This window comes from Corvus cornix, chromosome 3, assembly GCF_000738735.6.
Source record: "Corvus cornix cornix isolate S_Up_H32 chromosome 3, ASM73873v5, whole genome shotgun sequence".
In the NCBI taxonomy this organism is placed as follows: Eukaryota; Metazoa; Chordata; class Aves; order Passeriformes; family Corvidae; genus Corvus; species Corvus cornix.
The window spans coordinates 77,646,172-77,670,764 of NC_047056.1; the positions used below are offsets into that span (position 1 = coordinate 77,646,172).

The 24,593-nt window shown below is 39.8% G+C and overlaps 1 long non-coding RNA gene across 4 annotated transcripts in view; it reads right to left on the bottom strand.

Moving 5' to 3' along the window:
- The window catches only part of LOC104692195, a 76,990-nt gene that overhangs the window by 41,079 nt on the left and 11,318 nt on the right, over positions 1-24,593 (bottom strand). Inside the window, exon 2 of one of the 4 annotated variants that reach the window (XR_005604034.1) lies at positions 15,029-15,142. The exons of the other annotated variants lie outside the window; for them this stretch is intronic. This is a non-coding gene — a long non-coding RNA (uncharacterized LOC104692195). The remainder of the gene's footprint in view (positions 1-15,028; positions 15,143-24,593) is intronic. 4 annotated transcript variants of the gene reach the window in all.

A 24,593-nucleotide genomic window follows, 5' to 3' on the forward strand; every position in this document is an offset into this window, starting at 1 on the left:
CCCCATGCAGCAAGTAAATATTTTCTTTTTAATTATATTATTACCTGGGTTTATGTTACTAAATTGCTGCACAATTTCATATATAATTGATTTTCCAAGAAAAGTATTACTGAAGTGATTCTGTAGTTCAAAACAGCATGAACCTAATAATATACAAACAATTTCTATCTCAGAACCTATAGTGCTGCACAGTATTTGTATGCTGAAAAAAATTCCTTCATATTAACAGTAATTTTGAAAGTAACATCAAAACTCATTGAGTTTTTTTCTCTTTATTTGTTAAGAAGAATACTAACAGTCCCTCCTGTGAGGATATATTTTGTAGGTGCTTTTGCAGATTATGAAAACAGTTGTGAGGAAATATTTGGATAAAGGAAGACAAAGCTCCAGGTAGCAATAGGTTTCATACTGAGTTGATAAATGCAATTAGGGATCAGAAGGATGAACAATTACTTCAGGGGAGTTTTGATACCAGAATGCAATATCAGATGATTAGAAAACTGGAAAAATATCATCTTTTTCCTATCGCAGACGCACCCAGCAGCCTCAGCACAAGGGAGAAAACCATTGTGCTATAGCAATGGATATTGCATGCCCTGAAGTGTTCACAGGCTCAGTAATCAAATATGAGCCTAAAGGAATACCTGCCAGATCTCGAGAAACTAAAAAACTACGTTTCCCCAGCACAATGCAAGGAGTACTGTGAAGAGTTAAAATGAAGGGGATTTGAGGAATATCCTCCTTGGCCCAGAGAGTTTGAGATGGGTGAAAGCATTTCCCCCTGTGCAGGAGAAAGGCATGGATGACACCATCTACAGTTCTGATGAAAGGTAGATGCACTTCACAGCCACTTTTAATGAGGGAACTATGAATGTACCAATGTTAATATCTTGTCAAACCAATTATAGCAATATCACAGGGTTTGTGTTACTAATTGCCAATATTTCTTGTCTAATTGATTCTCAAAAAGCAATATTGCCGGCAGCATTCCACCACTGCTGTGAGATGCTGAGCACCTGGGCACTACCAGCTGCCTGAGTTCCTGCCACCTACAGAGGATGCTCAGCCTCCACCAGACTGTGAGGCATGGGATGGGTCCCTACTGTCCTGAGCTGAAGCTTTTGTTTTTGAAGAAAAATTAAACTGAACATGGTAACTTAACCTCTGAGTTGATCTCCTACAACTTAGAAAAAAAAAAAAGAATGGGATAATAAAACCTGTGCTGATTAGCTAAGCAATACTAACTCAGTTTTAGTTTCCATTATATGGCTAATAGTCTCTTCTGAACAGGTTTGATTCTTGTATCTGTTTGCATTAGAGTCAATTTGTGGTATGAGATTGGTATTATTTATTGAATGCTACACCCAGCTACAAAGTTAAAACTATGACAAGCTTCTATGAATTTAATTACACTACTGTGAGACACAGTCTTGTATAGATGCTATAAATTAAGTTTAGCAAGTATGATTGGTGTGGTGAATGGTTAAATGGAGGTACCAGATCCATGAAGTTTCTCAGTCATTTCAAAAACTTTGTGGACTGTTGTTTTGACCTGTGTTGACCAGACTTTTTGAACTTGCTTATTTTATGCAAGTCAAATCAAGTCAACTTTACCTAAATATGTAAGGCTAACCTAAGCCTGAATATGTTCAAACTTGGAGGCAGGTTAGTATTCAGTATCACTGAGCAATGTGGCTGTGTGCTAGTGACTCTAATACATTTGACACTGCAGAATTTTTTCATTACAAAAAATACTTGGTATTCCAAAAGGCAGAATAAATGTGATAGCAACAAACAATAGCGACTTTTCCTATTTTGTCTAAACCCTTCTGCTCTAAGTGCTACAGACAGTTTCTCTCTTCTTGTTCCAATATGTAATTGACAGCTCTGCCCAATGTCTTTCTCTACCTCTTGATTTTTCCCTGGCTGCTAATAGCATACACCATTTTATACAGCCTCAGTCTATTAACCAAATGCCTGACCTTGTGGGATGCTGAACACCTGCTGGAATACACTCAGTGCCCGTAATTCTCATTGATTTCATTAGGAGGAGAGAGAACTTGCTCTCTCCTGGGTCATTTAGGCTGACCTCACTCGTAAAGACAGAGCTCATGGTGAACTCCTGCTGTTCCAGAAAGTCAGACCAACATCAGAGGTAGCTGCTTCCCGAGCTTCCAGCTTGGAACTGATGCCAAACAACATCAATTGTCAGGAAATAGAAATTAGGAGCACAGCTCCTCTTCACTCTTTACACAGTCAGTGGAGGGAAATGTTAAGAAGCGCCACACTGGGCCTCACCAGAAATCCATTTACCCCAGTATCATGCTTCTGACTTGCACAAGAAGAGAGACACTACTAAGGAAAACACACAAGCCAGGCTGCTTATATGCCTTTTCATAGGCCCAGCACAGACAGCTGTTGCTGTGGGTGCGTCAGAAGGAATGCTCCTAACTCTGATACTGTCCTCTAGATCCAACAGTTCAGGATTTGGTGAATAGCAGCAGTTTTGTCTTTATCTTATCTCGTACGCTGGTGATTTCAGAAATCTCAGTCTTACCCCCCCAGCCTCTTCCTCTCCAGCTGAAGTATCCCACACCTTCTAACCCCTCCTCATCAGGCAGCTGCCCCTGACTATTAATTATTCTACTCACCCTCCTCTACATCGCCCCTAGCTCCTGTATGTCTTCCTTGACATAGGGCCAAAAATGCTTACAGTGGTCAAAAATGGGGCACACCAAAGGTATAAGAACAAAATGGTGCATTCTGCTTATTCTGAGTGGTGGAGGACCTGACCTGCAGAGCTTTGTATATGCCAGTGATGTGCAGCAGCCATGTATGTCCAAGCCAGTCACCTCTACCTCCTTTTAGGAGTAGGTCCCTTTAGGCATGAGCCATCTGATTTAAATTTTCAGCTATTTTAAGTTGAAATAAACAGTACCTTCTGCCTGCTCCTTCCTGCTGCCTGTAAAAGCAGGTTACACAGCTACGATGCCTGAGCTATGGCTGTGTACTGCTGACCATAAAAACCTCTTCTGGTGTGCCTCTGGTTTCCACAGCTACTCCCTGCCTCCTTGCACTATGACATGGGGAGAAGCAATCTCCCTGATGGACTCCTGAAGCATCCTGCAGTGAAGTAAAACTTGCTTTGACCCAGGCAGATGCTAGAGAAAAATGGGGGATGTTCACCTAGGCTACAGGTTTCCTGGGCAGGTGTGCCTTGGGCCAGTCTTGGCTAAAAGGCAGGGATTTTGGAAAACAACCAAACAAACAAACAAAGCCCGCATTTGAAGCACTGAGTTTGCAGAGTGATGTGAATAAGAATACAAACTATTGATAAAGGAATACTGAAATATGCTCTAATGAAGGCTGCGACTAAGAACAATGAAAAGGGAAAAGGCAGATAAATAACATTTTCTTTTGCTTTGCCCTTTTCTGGAGAGTATGTTTTTCATTTCAGGAATATGACTAGTTTATACTAAAGTGTGGGAAGTGCCAGAGAGAAGAAAAGATTGAGTGCTAACTGCTATACTACCTATTATTTTATGTCCCATTCATTATTGCAAGAGCAACTCTTCCTGCTTTAGTTTACATGCATAAATTTGGCACTACTCAAGAAAATAATTTTGAGGGTTCCATTTAAAAAGAAAAAGAAGAAAGAGTTAGTATATGAAGAGACAAAAAACTACTGCTGCACTTCAGTCCAGCCTTGTTTAAGTATCCTTTAAGCTTGAACAGTGAATTAACCTCCAGCAAGACACTTCATGTGTGATTTATTAGGTGCCTTGCTTTGGTTTTAGTGAACTTCCTTGTGAGGGAGCACAGGAAATGAGGGACATTATAATCAGCTTTGGAACACAGAGTTAGTCACAACCTCTAACTATGGAGACACAAGCATCCCTTCATAATATTTACTTACTGGCTTATTTATTTGCAATTCTCAAGTTAGTAAACTAATAAGCTCCCACGAGGCCACTGAAAATGATAATATCCTTTCACTGGCATCAGTAAATCATGTAATAATGAACTATAAAATTTTAAAAACCTAGAAATTGCAAAGATCAAAGGTGAAATCTAAGAATTACATATTAGAAATAACAACAGATGACCCCAGAATGAAAACAAATGAAAATACAAGGAGTTTGTAGTATATGACTTAAAAGAGGCGCCCAAGTAAAACCTTGTATTCACTATGTAGTCATCATTTGTATCAAATTCTTTACATAAATTATATCAAATTCTAATAGTAAAAAATATTTGAAAATTTATTTGTTGAAATTTAAGATGTAGTTAACAGCAACCATTTGTTCTCATATGGTTTGTTAGCTATGAACCTGTAAAACAGCGTTCACCTCATAATATGATAGCACATGTACCAATATTCAATCACAAATGCAGTGGCGATATCTATACTGTAGAGTACTCCTTCTTATCAGGTCCAGACAAGCCTGTTGCATCCTTCCCAGCAGATGTGAAATAAGGAAGAAAGAATGGATAACAAAATGGCTTATGCCAACCGTTTGTGCTCTTTTCTCTTCCTATTTGTAACTGAATGAGTAAAACCAAAAGTCAACAAAAGCAGTACAGCTGTCCACATGCTTTTCTGTTCCTTTGTTTTTTGGGGGGTTTTCTGCCCTGACTCCAGAGAGGGTTAGGTTGGAACATTATGCCACAAATAAATATATTGGCTCACGGAGCACCTGTGACTAGAAGTTATCTCCTGTAAACGTCAAGAATTTCCAAGACTTGTTCATCACAGCAGTATATTTCCAGTTGATGTCTGGGAAGTTGATATCTCCTATAAGGGCAAGGGCTACTGATACAGAATTTTTTCCTAATTGTCGATAGAATCATCAGTGCTTTCATTCTGGCTGGGCAATCAACAGTAGGCACCCACTACAACATTTCCTTTGTTTTCCTTCTCCATAATTCTCACTCAGAGGCCCTTCACTACATCATCACTAACTGTAAGGACTGTGCAGTCAAACCTCTTACGTGCAGTGCAAGACTTTTTTGCCATGCCTATTCCTCCTGAACAACCTGCAGCACTCCATCCCAGCATTCTAGTCACAGAACTCATTCCACTAAGTCTCACTAACATCAGTGATATCATAGGTCAGGGAGCTGACAAATGCTTCCAGATTATCCTCCTTGTTTCTCAAATGCAGTTCTGAAAATTCATGTCATGCCAGTATTACTGTATTTTCCCATCTTTTTGACTGATGAATAAATATTTTAGGGAGTCTCCTCTTCAAACTGTAGCAAAGCTGACATGGATTGTTGTGGAAAAAGTGAGTGATTGCTATCAATCTGTCCTTCAGTCTATAAACAATTAGAGTAGCGAGTGAAGCTGCTGAATCTGCTAATCATATGCCAAGTATTCACATTTTCTCTTCTCTTGTTTTCATGGGATTTTTTCCCCCAGTTGTTACCTCAAATCAATAGGGTTTTTCCACTGGCAATTGAAAATACTCCCTGAAATGCTCTAAGCTGCTATGCAGAAATTTCTTGCTATAGAGAAAGAAGAGAAACACCAAGCTGAGTAAAGAAGCTCATTTTGTTCAGACAAGAAACAAAGTGTACTTTTTCTTCCCCTAAACAAAGCATTTTTAAGAGCAGGATAGAGGACGCTTAAATCAATAACCATTAAGAAGCACAAAGCTGCTAAAAGAATATATCTTTGGAGAAAGAAATTATCAGGCTCAGCACAGAAATTACTGGGTGAAATTCTATTTATGCAGGAGGGGTCCAAATTAGATGATCCTAATAGGCCTTTTTGGCATAGCAGTCTGAGAAACTATGAAACATGAAAACAAAATAAATATTGCTCATCCCTGTCACAGCTTTTACAGAACACTTCCCCAGTGACAAACAAAATTCACTCATTCGCTTACTGCATTGAATTTATTGTTTTTCTACATATAGTTTATTAGATTAAGTTTTTCAAATTGTTAAAATCATGGTTTTGATGACTTAAATTCCAAGTCCTTCTCTTCTTTTCAAAGTGAAATATAGAAGAGACTAAACACAACAGCCACACCAACTGACAGCTTTGTCAAGAGCCTGAGACAAAGAGGATATAGGGGCAGGAAAGATAAATAACACTACCAGGAGTAAAGGATGTAGGGCATCAGAGTAGCCACAGGAGCCTGGAAGCTTCCTCACAGGCAAAGGAGAGCCACAATCAACTGAGAGTAGCTAAAGCATAAGATGCAATAACGTGATCCTACAGATGCCCATGGGAATTTTGCTGTTCATGGAGGTGAGCTTTATACTCTTAAATACTGAATAACTACTTTAATTGCCACATGAAAAGTGTTAAAACACAGAACTAGATCCTGCCTAGGCAAATACTAAAAGACTTATATAGTCAAGAAAATATGCAGTCTCAGACATCTGGAAATCTCATTCTCTGTCCATTAATGACTGGATTTCCAAGGTCTTCATAAAAATCCTATTTTCTGTGAAAGATGGAGGGACCATCCCCTGCTATCCCTCCATGGTAAGGTAGCATTTCTCTTTCTGCCTGATGCATGTGCTCTAGAGCTACAAGAAAATGGGCTATGACGTTCTACAGCCTGGCCTGTAGAAGGTGGTAAAACATAAATGGCCTCTGTGGTGGCTGTAAACAGTTCATTCCTCCCCCTGTTCCCACCCTAGTGGGTTACCATGCACTTGCCTCTAGAGCTAAGCAAATACTTGCAGGCCTACCACAGGAAAGGCCATTTCACTTTCTATGGACAATCCCCAGAAGATGCACAAACACTCCATACTTCTGCTGGAACAGTTCGGGAGAGTTAAGTTTTCCAGGAAATGCTCTCAGCGCTGTACTTCTGTGTAGCTGACCAAGCAACAGGAGACTTATATCAATGTACAGCTATCAGTTTAGCTTCTCCAAGAGCCTCTGCATCTTAGGGTTAAGAGCAGCATGACATAAGCCTCACATTTCTTCTTAAATTCCATAAAGGATATCTAAACACATGTAATCCCTCCGTAACATGATGACAGAGAAGATAGTGCTGTGCTCAGGGTCTAAATATATTGCTTCTCTTCACTGGTAATACGTCAAAATCTTTAGAATTAGAAATGCTCCCCCCCCCCCCCCCCCTTTTTTTCTCATGGTTCTCATTTTTCCTTCTTATTTTAGGCAATGGCTTACTTGTAAAACAAAAACCATGTATTGATCATTTGGAAAGCAGGAGTGCACTGTTCTAGGACGCAGCATTTTCATGCCATAAATTGCATTCCAAAGCAGATGAAGATTGAGATTTCCTCACAAGTAAGAGCACTGTGATGTGAATGCATTCATCACAGATGGGGACTAGTTCAAGATCTCGCAACCATAATTTTTAGTGTAAAATTGACTATTGGAATTTCATTAAGCTTAAAAGCAACATCATTTATTTCCAAATAGTATCAATCGTAGTTACTACAGTTCTGCTTCTGATTGCTCCGATACATTCATCACCCATTTGGAGCCTAAATAGAAACTTAACATACTCACAATTGTTTATTGTCAATTAACAAAGGTATTACTGAAACAAAACAAAACAAAAAAAAAGTTTCAGCTTGAAATCATAAAAACAATATAGTCAATATTTCAGCCATAGTTGAAAAATCTGACAGATTACATAAAGATATATTATCAGAGTGGAAATAGAGGCATGGGGAGATAGAGAGCATCTAATCCCTCTGTGAAGTAACTTCAATAAACTTCACTGTAGTTATACCACTGCCAGGATTAGCCCACAAACTTTAATTCAAAGTATGAACCATGCTCTGACAACATTATTGTAATTTTTTCATTTTAATCCTTGATGAGAGAAGGAAATTGTACAGACTCCAGGAGCACAAAAATAATTGTTACATTTATGATTCTCCAATTATGGCTTATGGGGACTGCTTCTTAGCCATCTCTATGGTTTTATAAAGGTTTTATTAACAAGGCTTTTGAATAAAACAAGTGTTTTCAATGGCACCAGCAAAATAATGACATACAAAGGAGGAATTTTCATTTTGCTTTGATTCATGTTACAACTTATAGAGAATCAACCTTCTATTTGTTCAGAAAGCTTAATCCTCACTTATGTTCTTAGTTTAAGTGGATACAAAGAAAAAACTCTCCTAGGACTGGTCTTTTCTATTTCCACTTCTCCCTACAGCATTGTCTGAAAGAGGACATACTTTAAAAGGAATGAAGTCTTAAACAGAGAAGAAATGCAAATCCTGTTGCATACTCTGCTCAGCCTGAACTACTCTCACAGGGGTCCAGGCTAGAAAAATATCTTCTTTGCATCTCAATGTAGGCTGAGACAGTCAACCCTGAACCCAATCACAAGTTACCATATGTCAGCTGGTCAAGTCAGCAGGAAGGGATTGCTAAGTGTTTCAACATCCATTTGCTTTACAGTCGATGTTGACTCCTTCAGAAAAGCAGAAAAATTAGTAGTTCACAGATTTTCCCAAGAAATTTTGCTGATTCTCTGCCTGATCTGATAGACTATTCTGCATGAAGATTCTATACCCAAACACAGATAAAAACAGGAATCAAAATGTAGAACTGACCAAGATTACATAATTTGTTCATAAATTACAAGATTATTCATAAATCCCAGATGATATTATATATTATATGATTAGTTAATCTGCCTTTTCCCCACTTTAACAACAGATTTCTATACCAAGTCTATAATGTCTCAGTGAGCTATAGCCTATATCTGAGAAAAATATTTACTATTAATTCAAAGAATCAGGCAATTGAGAAGATATCATATGCCAAGTTAAGTAGATTTGTGGATTAATCACTCTCAATACTAAAACCACACATCTTGTTTGTTCGTCTTATCTTCTGACTATTGGATCCCATTATGGATTTCCACTGCATGAAAGACCTATCTCCACAAATATCTTCCTTACATAAGTGTAAATCAAAATCAGTTCACCTCTTAATATTCCCTTTGGAGAATCAAAATACATGCAGTTTTTTTACATCTCTAAACTTCTGGTATATTTACAGACTTGAAACTCTTGTTGTTTAACATTGGTGAAAGATTTATGACAAGGGCCATAAGATTTCCCTGATTTTCAGTATCCTTCTTGAAGATATTCCAGACTGATTTATTATTAGTCCCATAAATATCTCCCCAGCACTGAACAATGTGGAACACAAGTTTCCTGTTCACACTTGACATTCCTTCCTTACACACCTAAACATTGTGTTTTCCCTCTGTCCTTAGCACTTCCCAGTGAGTTCCCCATTCAGTGTCTAAGCTTATCATTAACCTTTTTTCAGCCACATGCATTTTAGGATATAACACTTGATTTTTACTTTTCTTTTTTTACTACAATTGGCCCAATTTTGCTAACACATGAGTTGTTCTGATGAAACTCTTAAAAAACTCTATTAAAGAGGCACAGCTCAAAAAGCCAGGTCCCAACCAGCGTCAATGTACAGAGCTCCCCTTGCTAACTCATGGTGTGACACCAGCTGACACAAATGCAAGATGTGGCCTCGTGCATTCAACACAAGCCATTCTTAAAGCCATTTCTCCCACAATCCTTCTCATCCTTTTCTACCAGACAGAATGAGGGCAAGAGTTCCACTGAGTTTCCCCCCAAACACATCTGGAATGTAGGTAGATGACCTCCTTGTCACCATCTAGGAGACCTGACCTGATGACATGGAGGCTCAATTAATTGCTAGGAAAGAAGGATACTGCAGATTTCTGTCCTTTAGTGGGGCAAAACTTATTGATTCTGCCTAGCACTTCATCCATCATGCAGAAAAAATGCTAAGAAAAAAATCATCTAAACTTATGTCATACTTACATTTATGCACCCCAGTGCACAACAGCTGTTCTTTTTTATCCCGATAGTTATTTTAATTTCTAACAAAACCACATTTTTTTAACATGCCCCTTTCTAACCTGCTACATTTTTCAGCTCTAGAAATCCTTTTGGTTAATAAGGGTCATCAGCAGGGACTAAAGAGGGACAAAGAGGGATTTTAATGCGAAATCAGAGACAGCAATGAGAAGCAAGACACTTGAGAAGTCTGCCAATGTTCAAGCCATAGAAAATAATGGACCTACATTTAAAAATTATAGCCCTATTAAAGCATGGAGATATTGCACTAAAGGTGTTAAAATAACCAATTAAACATGCAGTTTTACTCCTGCAAAAATACAGAGCATTTCTGTGGAAAAAAAATACCACTGACAAGAATTCACTGTGACTGCTAGAAATCAAAATAAATAAATAGCTTTAATTGGAAAAAGAATATATGAAACCACAGTGCACAGTTTTGTGGACAAAGCAAACCTGTTAGCCAGTCTTTTAATAAGCCCACATTGTACTGGATTCAATTTAGCTTTTCTGCGAACATGGACATAACCTGTTAATTATTTAGCACACCTCTGGTGAAGCAGGAATGCTGTAAATAGAAGGTAAACTAATAAAACAAAAGCAGTGCTTTGTTTTTGCAACTAGATGATAAATTAATAGAAAAGATTGCTATCACAGCACAAATTCTGTAAATGTTATCCACACAGAAATCATGAGATCAAAAATTTATGATTCCAAGAGAAGTATTAGCTTTATCACATTGCATAATGCAAATGACATGTTTTTGTTCTGGAATGGTTTTCATGTAAAGTGTGTGCTCTCAGTCTAGCTCAACAGCACTGCTGTGGGAATTTCGCTTTATGAAATCCTTCATTTCACTACAATTCTTTCTCTAGAAGGAATTCATTTTTTTCTCCAGACAGAAGCAGTGCATATGTGATACATGTTCTGAGCGCATGATTGAGGAACATGAATGCAAGGTTAAACCATACCTTCATACACTCTGTTGTAGGTATTGCATGTTAGTGCACCAAAATTTAATGTATTTATTTAAATGAAGAATGAGAGATAGCTCATAATTGCCATCAGGGTGGAAAAGCACTTTGCATTAGTTAATCTACCTTGGTATGTTACAGGTTTCACTTGCTGATTATTCCAAGCTTTGCACTGAGTGAAGGTGACAGAGGCTATGGAGCACCAGCCCACAGAGGCATGAACAGCCAGCTGCTGGGGTCACCCCCTGCTCTCCTAAATTTCTCTGTCTGAGCAGGCTCCTAGGGCTAACCCAGGCCACAACACTGGCAACCTGCACCGAATATATTTGCTGCATTAGCAAGAGCAGTGTAGCCCTGTTAGGCCGATGCCAGCTGGTGAGGGACACACACAGTGTGCAGTGTGTCCGCTGAGGCTGACTGAGCTGCAGGCAGCTCCACACACCTTCCCCTCCAAAGGCTCCCGGAGGCCTGTCCCTGAAGGCAGAAGGACACCAAATCTGCTCCCTCCTGACCCCTCAGGGCACCAAGCCCTACCTGAGTCAGCCCAACAAGCCTAGACACTGACTGGCCCCTTTCCTGGAGATGGGAAAGCCTGCTTGGGCTCCATTGCTTCCCGGCATTCAGTCCAGACAGCCTGGGCACCTTCTTCACCTGAAGTTCCCCCCACATCATTTCCTTTGCCCTTCAATCCCACTCTGTCTAGAAGCAGTTTACAGGCCCAGAGAGGTTCCAGCTGCCAGCACAGTTCTGGCTGCATTTGTCACACTCCCACAGCACTGTGGGTCTGCAGACAGACCCCTTTTGAACAACCCTGGAGGTCAGTGCTGCTCTAGCTCAAAGGAAAGGCAGTCTGAGGAGCACAGGCATCCTCTATGGGATAATTCCCCTATTTGTCAAGCTCTCGTTACCTTCCTTCCATAAATCTTTCCAGCTTCCTTTCCACACACAGTGGAAACTTAAACTGGGCCTGCCTCCACTGTTAAACTTTCACTGAAGGCAAAACTTTGAGTTTATTATATTCTGCCGCTTGAGAAAAGCAAGGATTTGAATACTAAATAGAGCTCCATAATCCGTAGCCATGTAATTGTATGTTACGCCAGTAACTTCTGCTAACAACGGGATTCAGGCAGAGGCACCAAGCTGACATGGAGACGGGGGCTGCTGCTGGGAAACAGCGGGGAAAAGGGATGCTGAGGAGGAAAGGGGGAGGGAGGAAAGAGGAGTGTCGCTGAGAAATATGTGAGTCCTGGAAAAGCAGTAATGCAGAGCTGCTGGGAAGGTAAGAGGAGAAGACAGACTGGTAAAGGAGGCTTTGTGGCAACATGGTGGTGGCAATCCTGGAAGAGCCTGCTGGAGTAGGTGGCTGATGGCACCCAGAGAGACCTCATTAGGAAAACACAAGGACTGGAGCACTTGTTTTGGTAGCTTGTTCCCGTGAAAGTCTCACCTACACTCAGAGGGAATCTGTGAAGTTGAAAAAAGTCACTCAAGTGTATCGTACCTTTTTTGTGTGATGCACATCTCCAGCAGATGTGGAAGAGTTTTAGGCAACTAGTAGGGCAAGGCCACATGGTAGGAGAAAGGCAGATAACTCTTCAGTGAGGAACTTGAGCAGAGGCAGAAATAAGCTAGAGAGCTGCTGCCTTCTTACCTGTCCAGCATGGAGTACCCACACAGAGCTGTGATGTGTTCATTTACACCAGGATCCAGGTGCTGTGGGAAGACGGTGGGGCCAGATGCAAAGACTTAGCAGAAAAGGCAGGATTTTCTTGCAGAGTTGTGAGCCTTGCCAGGCATTTGGGCTGAGCTTTGCTGCAGGGCTGCAGATTCTGCGTTTCCCATATGGTAATAAGCTCACACAAGCAGCAGTGAAGGCACTGGAATATGTCTGCTTTTCTTTTTTCTTTTATACTATATGTCCCTTCTCATTAGACATGAGAGGATCACATTTCCAGTTTAGGATGGATGAGTGAGAACAAGGACAGAAAGATAAGAGAATTGTGCAAAGCCTCATCCCTCTGCTTTTTATTACCCTTGTCATCTATCAGGAGACTGACTGCTTCTCTTGCTTTTACTTTTTTTTTTTTTTTTCCTCCAGCATATTTGTAAATGTTATTTACTTATTGTCACTAGCTCCTTCTGGCTGTCGACTTTAATTTTATAACACAAATTGTGACCGGCAGCATTTTGTTGCTGCTTCTTTCTTTATTAATTTGTATCTTACTGCTCCAGCAACAATAAACAGTCTTCAGCCCTCCCATAATTTGTGGTCCATTTTGGATCAAAAATCTCACAGGAATATTGATAGAATTCCAAGCTTAGCAGGGATGGCAATGTACTGTGAGCATTGCTATTGGCATACCCACACTTCTGATTCAAATCCTGGCCCCTTTTACACAGAGGAAAAGATTATGCAACAGTATCATTATCGGCACTATCACATTTCTCCTCACATCACTAAGCATCATCAGCAGCAGCACATTCCTAAAAATTTTGCTAGCATTTAGAGCTTCCATAGTTCAAGTATGTTACATAGACCTAAATATAATTCTTTACCCTTTAAGCACTTTGGACAGACATTTTTTTTCTGAGTCTTGAGCAGTTCAGAAAATCTTCCTTGAGCCAATTTACCATGCAGGATTTATGCCATCAGAATTATTATTCTACTCATGTGACTGGCCTTGCCAGCTTTCTCCGGAGTCAACATGTACGTGTTTATGTACCACTGAATTGGCTATCTTTTATCTGTGAATACAGTTATGGGATTAGAGGCTTGACTCTTTCCCTATTTAATACTCTGTTTCTGACAGTTCTCATTCCTAATTCTCTTAATTTGGATCATCACATTATCTACAACCAGCCTGTAAACTCAAATGTGATGGTCTGATTATTAAAAATTATTGAAATCATCTTCTCTTTCCACACTTGATCTTCTTTAAATACCCATGTCTCACCACAAATAAAATCTGTAAGAGCAATTCTTAGTCCTGTCTTTGTGCAGTAGTGCTAATAAAAGCAATAAAGAAAGTAGGTTTTGTCATGAAAAACTTGTTTGTGTGTGCAGAGTAGGTATTTAACTATATTATGGGACATTTATTCATGTCTCTTACTAGTAATAATGAAGAAGCTATATTCTATGAAGGGAAGTTCTCCAGACACATTTGGCTACAGGGATCCCCAGAAGGCACACAGTATTGCAGCAGCTCTGGATTTCTATTATTTTTCACTAGCATGAATTGAAACTACAGCCTCTACAGTACAATATATTACATTAAAACATAAAACAGATATAGCTGAGGGGAACAAGAGGAAGGAAGAAAGGCCAGAAATCTGTGATATTAACCCAAAAGAATTAACTTGTTTTCAAATGTGTTAAATTCCTATAGGCTTGAGTTACCATGTTTTAAAGCACAACTCTTTTTCTTAAAGGTATTAGTCAGGGTACAGGAGCCACAAGATAAAAATAAGATTGGATAAATATGCCTGTGGCTCAGATCAACACCCGTTAAGCAAAAATCTGCCTGTCATTATGCCTGCTTTGTATGCCATCACTGTTGATCCCTGAGTGCAAGAATTCATGGCATTATCACAGCTTCCTTCTCTAGACCTAAATGCTGGCTTCACCATCATTTGTTTTTTTATTATTATAGAGTAGGAAAATTGAACGACTCACACTGCCCACACACACTGGCTGATGCATTTGTACTCAGCAGTCAGAGCCAAAGGTTGTCTAAATGATACACAGAGTGATGCTTTGAAAATTCATGATAAAATGAGATCCCCCTCTCATTTCTAAATTACTGTTCTTCATACTTGCAAATGCATATGAGGCATCCACACTAGGAAACAAGCCTTTTTGCTATGCCAGTGCTGACCATTCAAATGAAGACTTTTTTTCCCATCACATCATCAATTTAAAGAGAAAAAAACCCCTCTCTGTAGGATTTGTTGCACTAGAAATATATAGCAAAAACATCATAAAAAGGCTATTAATGACTATTAATTCTTAGGGGTTTTTAAGTAATTTCTGTAAAATACTATTACATTTTTATTGAACTTGTTCAGGTTTTTTAATAGATTTTAAGGCTAGAAGGGACTACTAAATCATTTAATCTGACCTCCTGTTTTACTCATAAAATAGCATCCAGTTAGTCCCGTCTTGAGCCCATTGCATTTGTCTGAGTCACACACACCTTTCAGTCTCAGCTCATTCATTCTGAGGGATTCCTGGGCAGAATTGCCTTTTCAAAATATGGATGGAAGTCACATTTGAATTGGAAATAAAGGAATCCTGTCACTGCTTTTTCCTAGAAGAAAAAAACAAAACAGAAATTATGAGAAATACAATTCCTGTAAAGCATTTGAACACATGGAAATATTGATTACCAGGATTCCTCTTAGCAAGTAAAGCTATAAATTGTTTTCTGTTGTCCCTTAAGCCTTAACAGTCTGTCCCATGGCCTGAACTAATTATACTGATCTAATTAGGTCACAATTTCTGAAACTAGCAAGTCTCAAGACCTCTTGTATTTTTGAGGTATCTCCTTTGGTATGAAACAAATTGCATCCCAGAAGTGCCTGGTTTTCTTCATTAATTAATGAAGAAAGATGATTAGCTCAGTTACAGACAGCTGTGCTTGGGCAAATGAGTCTTATTCACAATGACTTGGTATTTAGCTGTCAAAAGGAACAAAAATTAGAAGGCCATTATGTAGCATTTCTCTGCTTCACGTAAAGCTCAGAGGATCTTCAATGCAGTGAGTATGAGAACCTGGGATAAATTGCAAATTTAACCTGTTAAAAGATCTGACAGGTATTGCTGTCCTGCCTAGAAGAAAAAGTCATCATGAGGAATAGGTTAAAACAGTTCTTTACTCAGAAGCACCTAACAAGTATCAATGAGAAAAATGCTTATCCTTCAACTGAATTCATAAAAGACAGGGCTCTGCAGGAAATAATTCTTTCTCAAGTCTTTGTTAGTATCTATGTGCAGCCATGAAATCATTGGACCAGAAAATATGGGGCAGTAATCCAGCAGCAACACACAGCACAGTGCAACCTTCATTATCCACCAGTCTTGCTCAAATCATGGCTGCACCTTCGTGGTGGCTGAGCCCACTGACAGCAAGCCCAAATTGCTAATGGGTCACACACAGTGGAAAAGATGCCACAAGCGGCCATACCTCTGCTATTGTTAAGGGAAATGCTGGGGAATAGGGGAAGGCAAACATACTGGCCTCTCACCTTCACAAGCCAAAAACAGCTTGTATTTGAAACGTGACTGGACAACCTGGAACCTGTGAGACACAGAGGCTGTTGGAGGCTCTGCAGCAGACTTCAAAAAGTTTAGTCACTATGCAATAACCTTTCCTTGACACTGCATGCCCATAATACTTAGTTTAGGTTTGGATTTCTCACTCACACCAAGCTCCCAAGGAGCTGTTTCCATCGATAATGCTTTGTTATATCTCTGATTGGCTAAAAAACTTCATCCTAAGCAAGTCCATCTTAGTTATATATGCCATCATCAACTCCCATCTGGATTGTACCAGTGCATTTTATTTGAACATGAAGTAATCAGACCTTCAGAGATACCTACTAGCTGATTACAGTGAACAAATTACATTACTTTCTCCACTGACTCCGCAAAATACTGAATTAAGCTCAAGATCACAGTGTTTATATTCAAAGTACTCCTGGGACCTCACAAAGTTCTGTCACAATGAAGCCTTATGGGGTAAGAAGAAAAGCTATTTGCCTGAAAAATAATGGCCTTGTGGTCTAATTTGCAGCTCCTGAATCCCACCAAGCACTTCCTCCGAAGTGTATTTTATACTTACCTAAAAAAATAAAGATTCTAAAAAAAAAAAAGCTCATGAACATTCACCCCTTTTACCCATGAACGAACTGGGAGAGAAAATGTTATTTGTGGCAGAAATACTTCAGGACCTTGACAACAGTAAAACTGCTACCACAGTGAACACGTTCTAGATGTTGCCATCTCTGACAAAAATTGTCATCTTCAGATGGATTAATAATCATAGAATTTACATTAATTCTTCTTCCTTTGCTATTTATTATTCAGCTACTCTTTTCCTGACTTTTATTGCAGTTAGAGCTCTGAAAGAGCTCTCTCTGGACCAGAGAAAGTATATGCAAATAACCTCTTCTATTAATAATGAAATAAAATGGCAGTATATACTGTGGCAAACTTGCTTCTATTAGAAGTGCCAATTTCTCAGGCAGACACATGAAGGACAGATTTTCCCCGGTTTACTTCTTAGGAAAGACTCACTTGTCCCCCTTCTCCACCAGACCACTCCTGAGGTTTATTACTAACTGAAAGATTATATCTGTAATAATATTATTTTCCTACAAGGTAGTGCCCACCAGGAATAACAGATTAAATCATGTTCGAGCTTAGACAACTGTTAGCACACACCACAAGAATTTGTTCCTGCCAGTTTTAATGATTCTGTCCGAGTGTTTACAGAGCCTGTTTCACAGAAGTGCTAACTTGGTTGGCAAACCTTTTGCATGTAAGAAATTGGGGAAGGGGGGAAGAGAGAGAAAGAGAAAAAAACAATTTTCCACATACACAGAACAAAGATGCAAAACTTTTAATGTCTGTGAGTGAAATACTGGTATCAGTTGTGCATAGGGATTTTGGGGAATTTGCAAGGCTCATCTCCCCCAAAACAGATTCTATGCTTTCCTCCTGTTTTTCAACCACCTTTAGGAGATTGGTTGGCTTTCTAATTGTCCAGTGATGAGGGTCAAGGCAGAGTGACCCTCTTGTGTGGAGGACTGTAACTGGGGGACCTGGCAGCCATCAGAGCACAACAGCCATTAACAGCACTTCCCAAAGAGCCAAGGCAGGGGAACAGCAAGCACTGTTCCTGAAACCAAATTCATCAATGGCAATGTCATCCTTGCCAGCTCAGATGCACAACTTTCAGCTGGCATATTTATTATTAATTATTATTAAATTTATTTATTTAAGTGTGCTTTGCATAGCTAGACACATTGTCAGTCACCAAGGACTTAATATCTAAATTAGTTAGGACAAACAAACACGAGATGAAACAACACTGTAACGAAGAGCATGTGAGGGGATTACTAATGAAGAGAGAAAGAGAGAAATAATTGTTTCAAGTGGTGCGTCTTTAAAGAAGAACCCATGGATTTTAAAACCAGTAATTATGATCATTAAAATAATCTAGGACAACCATTTTATATGATGCAAAGAACAGGCTGTAATGTCAAAATGGACATTCACTGAAATATTTCAACCTAGGTCTTGAACCCACCCTACAGGTGGAATTCAATTCCATGTCTATTCACCTCTTTCTGTGATTATTTTGCTTCCTGAAGAATAGGCAAAAAAAAAAAATTCAGAAGATGATTTCCTGAGAAATTCAAAGAGGTTTTCCTGATATTGGAAAAGAGATCCAAATTCTAAAGAGCAGCAAGAAGAAAAGATAAGGCAAGGGAATAAATGGAGCAAGTGGATTTAGAGGGAACCAGAGTATGCCTGATCAGGTGAGAACACACAAGGTGATCATAGGGTAATTAGCCTTACAGGGTTTTAGTGAGCTAACTATTAAAAGGGCTGGAGGTAGAAAGACAGGTCAGAATTAATATTGTATGTTTAGAGTAGCTGAGAAGGATAATAACTGTATCAGCAAAGCACACTAGATAAAACGACGAGGAACGAGTAGGGCATGTAGGCCAAATGAGATCTAAAATATCTTTGGCTCCTTAATAAAGAGAGGCTTTTATCTGAGGTCTTTTCCATTTCCAGATAGAACAGACCAGCAATTTCTATCATTTATTAGATAAACCAGGATCCATTCTTCAGTGGGTGACTAGATATATGTTTGAATTCTTCCCAAAAATGATAAAAGCAGAAGAGGAAAGGACTCCCGAGCTTTGAAGGTCAGCTACTTCACACTGGAGCATCATGTAGACTTGGTTAAAGCAACTGACAAATTACAGGAGAACAAGAGACTTTCCAAAGGTCATCTCATTGGATCTGTTCCCTCTTAAGTACATTATTAAAAGATTTCTTTTAATCTTGATCCTGCTGTCCCCTTTGGTGGTCATCTCAAATTGGCAAGCCTTCAATTTCTTTCCATAATACCAAAGCTGTGCTTTAGTAGAGGTTCCCTAAAGCCCAAAATGGCTCATAAAACACTGGGGTTTCTGGTTGCTTTACATCAGAGTCTGCAGATGTTTCAGAGCGCATGTGAGCTGAGTCTGGCCTGTGCAGGTGAGAGTCCAGCTTAATAGTTTTCTTAGGCTTCAGAAAAGGACCATTTAGGAATAGAAACCAAAACCAGAAGCCAGAGGGCAAATATTTTCAACATCTGCTACTCTTTGCATGATACTCCTCTGCTTTCAGGAGTAGGATTCTTAAAATTGTCTTGTATGGCTTTGATTCAATCTCTGAAGTGCATTTCTGTAACAAAGAAATACTGTTACTGGGATCTAGCATCATGGGAAACAAGATTCTCAGATTATAGGGCATAGGCACACCTCCCTTTCCTGCTTATAGCTATGTAGCTCACTTTTCCCCCTGCAAAGATGACTTGTGGCACTGACAGCAAATTCTGACATAGAAAAATGATGTCGGAGAAGCATTTAATCTCTTTTCACCTGTTCTTTATGAACTCTTAGTCCTGGAAACAAGAACCATGCCCGTGTTATTAAATATCCCTACCAGCAATCCTATCTATGTACTATTGGCGAACCACTTCAGTGTGATTCCTTCGAGCGTATTTCTCCCCTCCTGCAGTCTCAAGAGCCTGCCTAAGACACATGCTTATTCTTGTTAGATCTCATTCAAGCACATTTCAGACATTGCTCCCAGGTCCAGAACACTTTTCCCAGGGCACTGGATATATTTTTCCCTCATGAAGAATTAATATTATTATCTCCATCAAGAAAAAAATGGAAATCTAAAAAAAGCCCACAGAAAGTGTTATTTTAAGCATGCACATTTGCAGGAAAGTCCCAGAATTCAGGGAACTTCTTTGTGATAAGAGAAAATAGTAGGAAGAAAGAAGCCTTTATCAACAATAATAGATGGAGATTGTTCAAAAGCAGAACCAAAAGCTGAAAATGCTGATAGATCATATTCCAAGCAGGGTGTACAGATATCTAATAGACCGTAACTTTATGCTTTGAGAAGATATAATCACAAAGAAATTCTTTGCTTGGGATCTGATGCCTAAAGAAAGGGTGCCCATTTGTAAATGTACAGAATGTCTGAGCAGAAGTGCCTTGTGTACCTCTTCCTATCCTGCTCTCTTGTTACCTCTGGAACAATAATATGATCATAATACTGGTAACAGACTCCACATCTGCTTTGCAAGCACTACTTGCCAGGAGACTAAGGCCCCTTCAGTTCTTTTAGCCCCTATCTGGTGTTCCCATGCCTCCCACACCCTCATCTCAGTGTTTTAAAGTCACATATTCCAAAAAGAGGAGTATCTTCTGTCCCGTTTTCACCCCAGCAGGACCAGTCCTATCCTCTGACCTAGAGGCCATGAAGGGCAAGCTGTGAACTTTGACAAGTCCTTCTTGTGGATTCAAGGCATTCACTCTACCTCCATACAGGCTGTATGGTGCCACATGGTTGCACCCCCTTAATCTGGGACTTGCTTGGGGTCTCTCACTTTCCTGATGCACACTGTTGTCCCGAGCCTGACATGGAGCACAGGAACTTGGAGTGGGATACTATTTGAAAGGAAGGTTTGAAAGGTAATAGCCACACCCAGCTCTCCAATGTTTTTCTTCCATTCATGAATATAGAGAAAACCCAGAGAAAACGAAGTGACTTATTCTTAGAAATAAGGCATGGACCATTGAACATTTTTTTAATAGTAGTTAAATGTGAGCCTACATATGTATCAGTTTTTTATTATTATTTTATATAACTGGAGCCCATTGTGATGTTCCCTCCTGCTTTTAAGTATAGATTGTGCGTGACACTTGGTAACTCATACAACCTGTAGGGTAACTGCTTTATCAAGCTGCCTATGGCATATCCATGCACAGGGGTAAATAGAAACAGCCACATGGAGAAACATAATGGATGAAGAGGCTGGGCCATAAAAACAGCAGCTTGTGTTTTTAAAATTGAGCAAAAACCTACCTGAGTCCATCCTTACCTTTGAACATAAGGATGACTCACTGGATGCCGGTGGCCACATTGATACTGATGAATGAAATGGACCAAGCCCTGTCATCTGGTCTGGAGACCAATAATCCCTGCACAGCACATATCAATACAGCTGAACTCTCTTCCATGTAAAGTACAGGCTACAGCCAAACCCTGATAAACTCTGTCTGGGGAGCCCTTAGCCCTGCCAAGGACTGTGCTGACCATTTAGCAGCATGCAGACCCCCAGACCAGGGCTCAGGCATCTCCCCTAAACTTATTTAACTTTCTAATATGAGCTATAAACTACAGTAGTATAAAAATATAGATATGACTACAGGAATTATGCAAGTTGTCACATGCAATGGTGGGGTGCAAACACATAGAGCTGTTCATAGTAGATCCTACAGACCTCTGCAACTGGAAGAACCCCATGTACTGCCACAAAGATTGATTAAAATTATTAATTATGCTTTGTTCTTGTACTTGAACATGGTTAGGTCTGTTTTCAGGGGGAAAAGAATCTGCATTCTCCTAAATACTTAATGTTTTTAATTTAGTTTTACATCTGTAATTAATTGTAGGTACCTCTTTACTTATGTGTAACTAAAGGGGAAAAAAATAGATTAATTTCTGAACAAACTTACAGGAGCTATTGTTTTAGTTTGAAAACAGAGAAGTCTAAAATAGAGTGATCATATTTTTTTAAATGCAATAAAAGGTGAAAAAGTCCAAACAACAATAATGGAGATTTTCTGACAATCACAACTTGCAATAAAATCTATTCTTAATGAAAAAAAAGTTGGAAGAAAGTGCATTAAAAAAAGAGTCTTAAGAACATTGTGCTACAAAATTTGATTTTAGCACTGAAACTTTCTTCTCTGCAAACTAAAATCTGTCTTTAAAACATGTGCAGAAGGGGGTGCAGATATAAATCAACTACAGCCAAAACAAGAGCTGTATAGTCAGTACCACAGTACCACCTTGTGGGGAAATAAAAATGGCTTCAGTATTGACTTCTTCCACTGCACAGTTTCAGGAAATACCCATCACATAAACATAAGATTATAACTAAGACAAATGAAACAGACCCAGACATCAGCAATGTATGTGATGCATGATTTCTTCCAGTGTCAAATCACTTTCTTTGAAGAATCCATGTTCCAGATAAAATCTTTCACAAGTCTTCTGTAAAAACTTCCTGGAAGAAAAATGTCTTATTTTACATTTGCTTGCATTCTTTACTTGACTTCCATTTGCTGCAAATTTATTTCTCTAGTTACACTAAATCAAGAGAACAATTGCATCAGGCATGTCAAATTCCACCCACACAAAATGCTTCATAAAGTTAAAGGGTGTGACACGAATAAACTAACGCCAGGATCTTTGAGATGACTTTTTTTTATTGCTTTTCTGCAACTGATGTAGATATTAGAGACAGTAATATTCCTGAATACATCTGAAGAAATAAGGTTATCAAATCCTCAGATCCCCAAAGGGAATTGTCATCTGCTTTTCTCCATTTCTTTCACATAGTGAAAGAAATTTGTATGATTAAGTAATTGCTGGTTGTCAGAAGAAATAGTAGCCCAGCCATCATATTTTAAGAGCTGTATTAAATGCAATTTTCACCCTTTCGAATATAACTTCTTTTAGGCATCTCTGAATTTAACATCCTTAATAAAGCAGAGCAAGTCGTTCTTTCTTCCCCGAGTTGTTGAGTGTTGACCAAAGTGGGGGGGGGGGGGGGGGGAAGGAAGGAGAGGGAGGGGGAGAGGGGAATGGGGAGGAGAGTATTCTTATGGGGATTTTGTTGGGCTATTTTATATTTTCTTCCAATATAAAAATGAAATTTAAACTTGCTTGTCTTCTTGCTGTGGAGAACCTGCCGTTAATGGGAACAGTGCAGGAACAAACTCAAAAGAAATTAAACAAAATTTTATTCAGGTTTACTCTTCACACAAAGTTAGGCTGTGACATCAAGAGTTTGAGGACTCATCCATCTACAGCTATTCTACTAAGACTGATACTGGCTTTAGCTGGGCTGGGGTCAGATCCCAATAGTGGGACTCCCCTCATGTTACTTTAAGTAAGAAATTGGGTGAGCAGTCCAGTTGCCCATACACACCTATGTAACATCTCAAATACCCTGGAATATGCTTCCCGGACCTTCAGCTCATGACCTGCAGCAAATTTAACAGCCCCATGCAGAGGTCACAGAATCCCTGGGGGTCTCCAAAGTCACTAAATGGCTATTAGTGGCAAACTGAATCAAACTCTGGGAGTCTAACTGAAGTTTGTCACATGGGCTTGTGTTGTGGTGTGTGAGACCACACTGGTCAGGACCAGTGGGCCAGTTGGCCCAGGGACAAAACAGGTCTGCTGGTGGGACAGCCCCTAAGTCCTGAACCGCCCCCAAGGTTGTGGTGAGCACAAGGAGCTTTCCCAAAATACATTGTTTTATTATGTTGATGTATGCTGTTTTTGTATCCTGGATTGGCCCGTTGGCCCCCACCCCTTTATACCTTGTTTGGCCCCCATCTAGAAAGTTCTCCTCTCCTGGTTCTCCCATTGGCTTCTGTTCTCCTGCCCACCCCTCCTACTTCCCCATTGGTTATTACACCTTTGTTCTGCCCTCACTCTGCCTCCCTGCCCTCAGACCATTGGCTCTGATGTTTTGCCCACCCCTACCGGCCCCATATATAAGCCTGCGCCCTTACCCTCCATTTTGTCTTTTGTCCCTGGACCCTCCACGCATGGAAAAAGTCCTTGTCGCTGGAATCTCATACAAAAGACCCTTCTCGTGTCTTCTCCACTGATTGCCACCTTTTGGATGTGTGTGTGAGTGGCTGTACCACCTAGACTGTGTGTGCCTGTGCCTCCATTTAGCCTCAGAGCCAAAGTGGCTCCCTCTAGTTGGGGGCACTTTGGGAAGGTTGCGGCACCTCACCCCCTCCGCACGCCGTGGCAGGCTTGCAGTAGACAAAAAGACATCTCCAAAGAGTAATTAATGCATCATGTCCTAACATATTGGGAAGAAATGCCCTCTGAAGATGGCTGTCTCTCCTTACTGATCAAAGAAGGCACTTTGAAACCATCTAACTTTCAGGGGATCACATTTTGATGAGATTAAACTGAAAAGTTAATGTGTAACAGATTAGAGACTTTCCCTATTTTTGCATGCTTACAATATCAACATTGTTGGTTGTTGTTTGGGTTGCACATTGTACATATTATTTGTATAATGTGATCTGACCTATGATGCATGCATTATTCCAGAATACCAGGCAGCTCAGATGCCATTAGTGGTGGCAATACCAGCAACTGAGGTCTGATCTCCAGGGACTGTTCATATGCACGAAGAGTGCCTCTGCACCCAGCTGCTCTTTTAGTATCACATGCTCTCTCCCCAATGAGGGCAGCACCCCTCTACTCCAAACATGCATGTCATTTGCCAGAAAAACAGAAAAAAATTATGCCCCCCTCTCAGCATGTTCTCCACCTCCACAAACCAACACCCTAAGTCACGGCATCACACAAATTTACCACGTTCAATCTCCACATTCCCAGACTCCCTCAGGGTGGATCTGGCA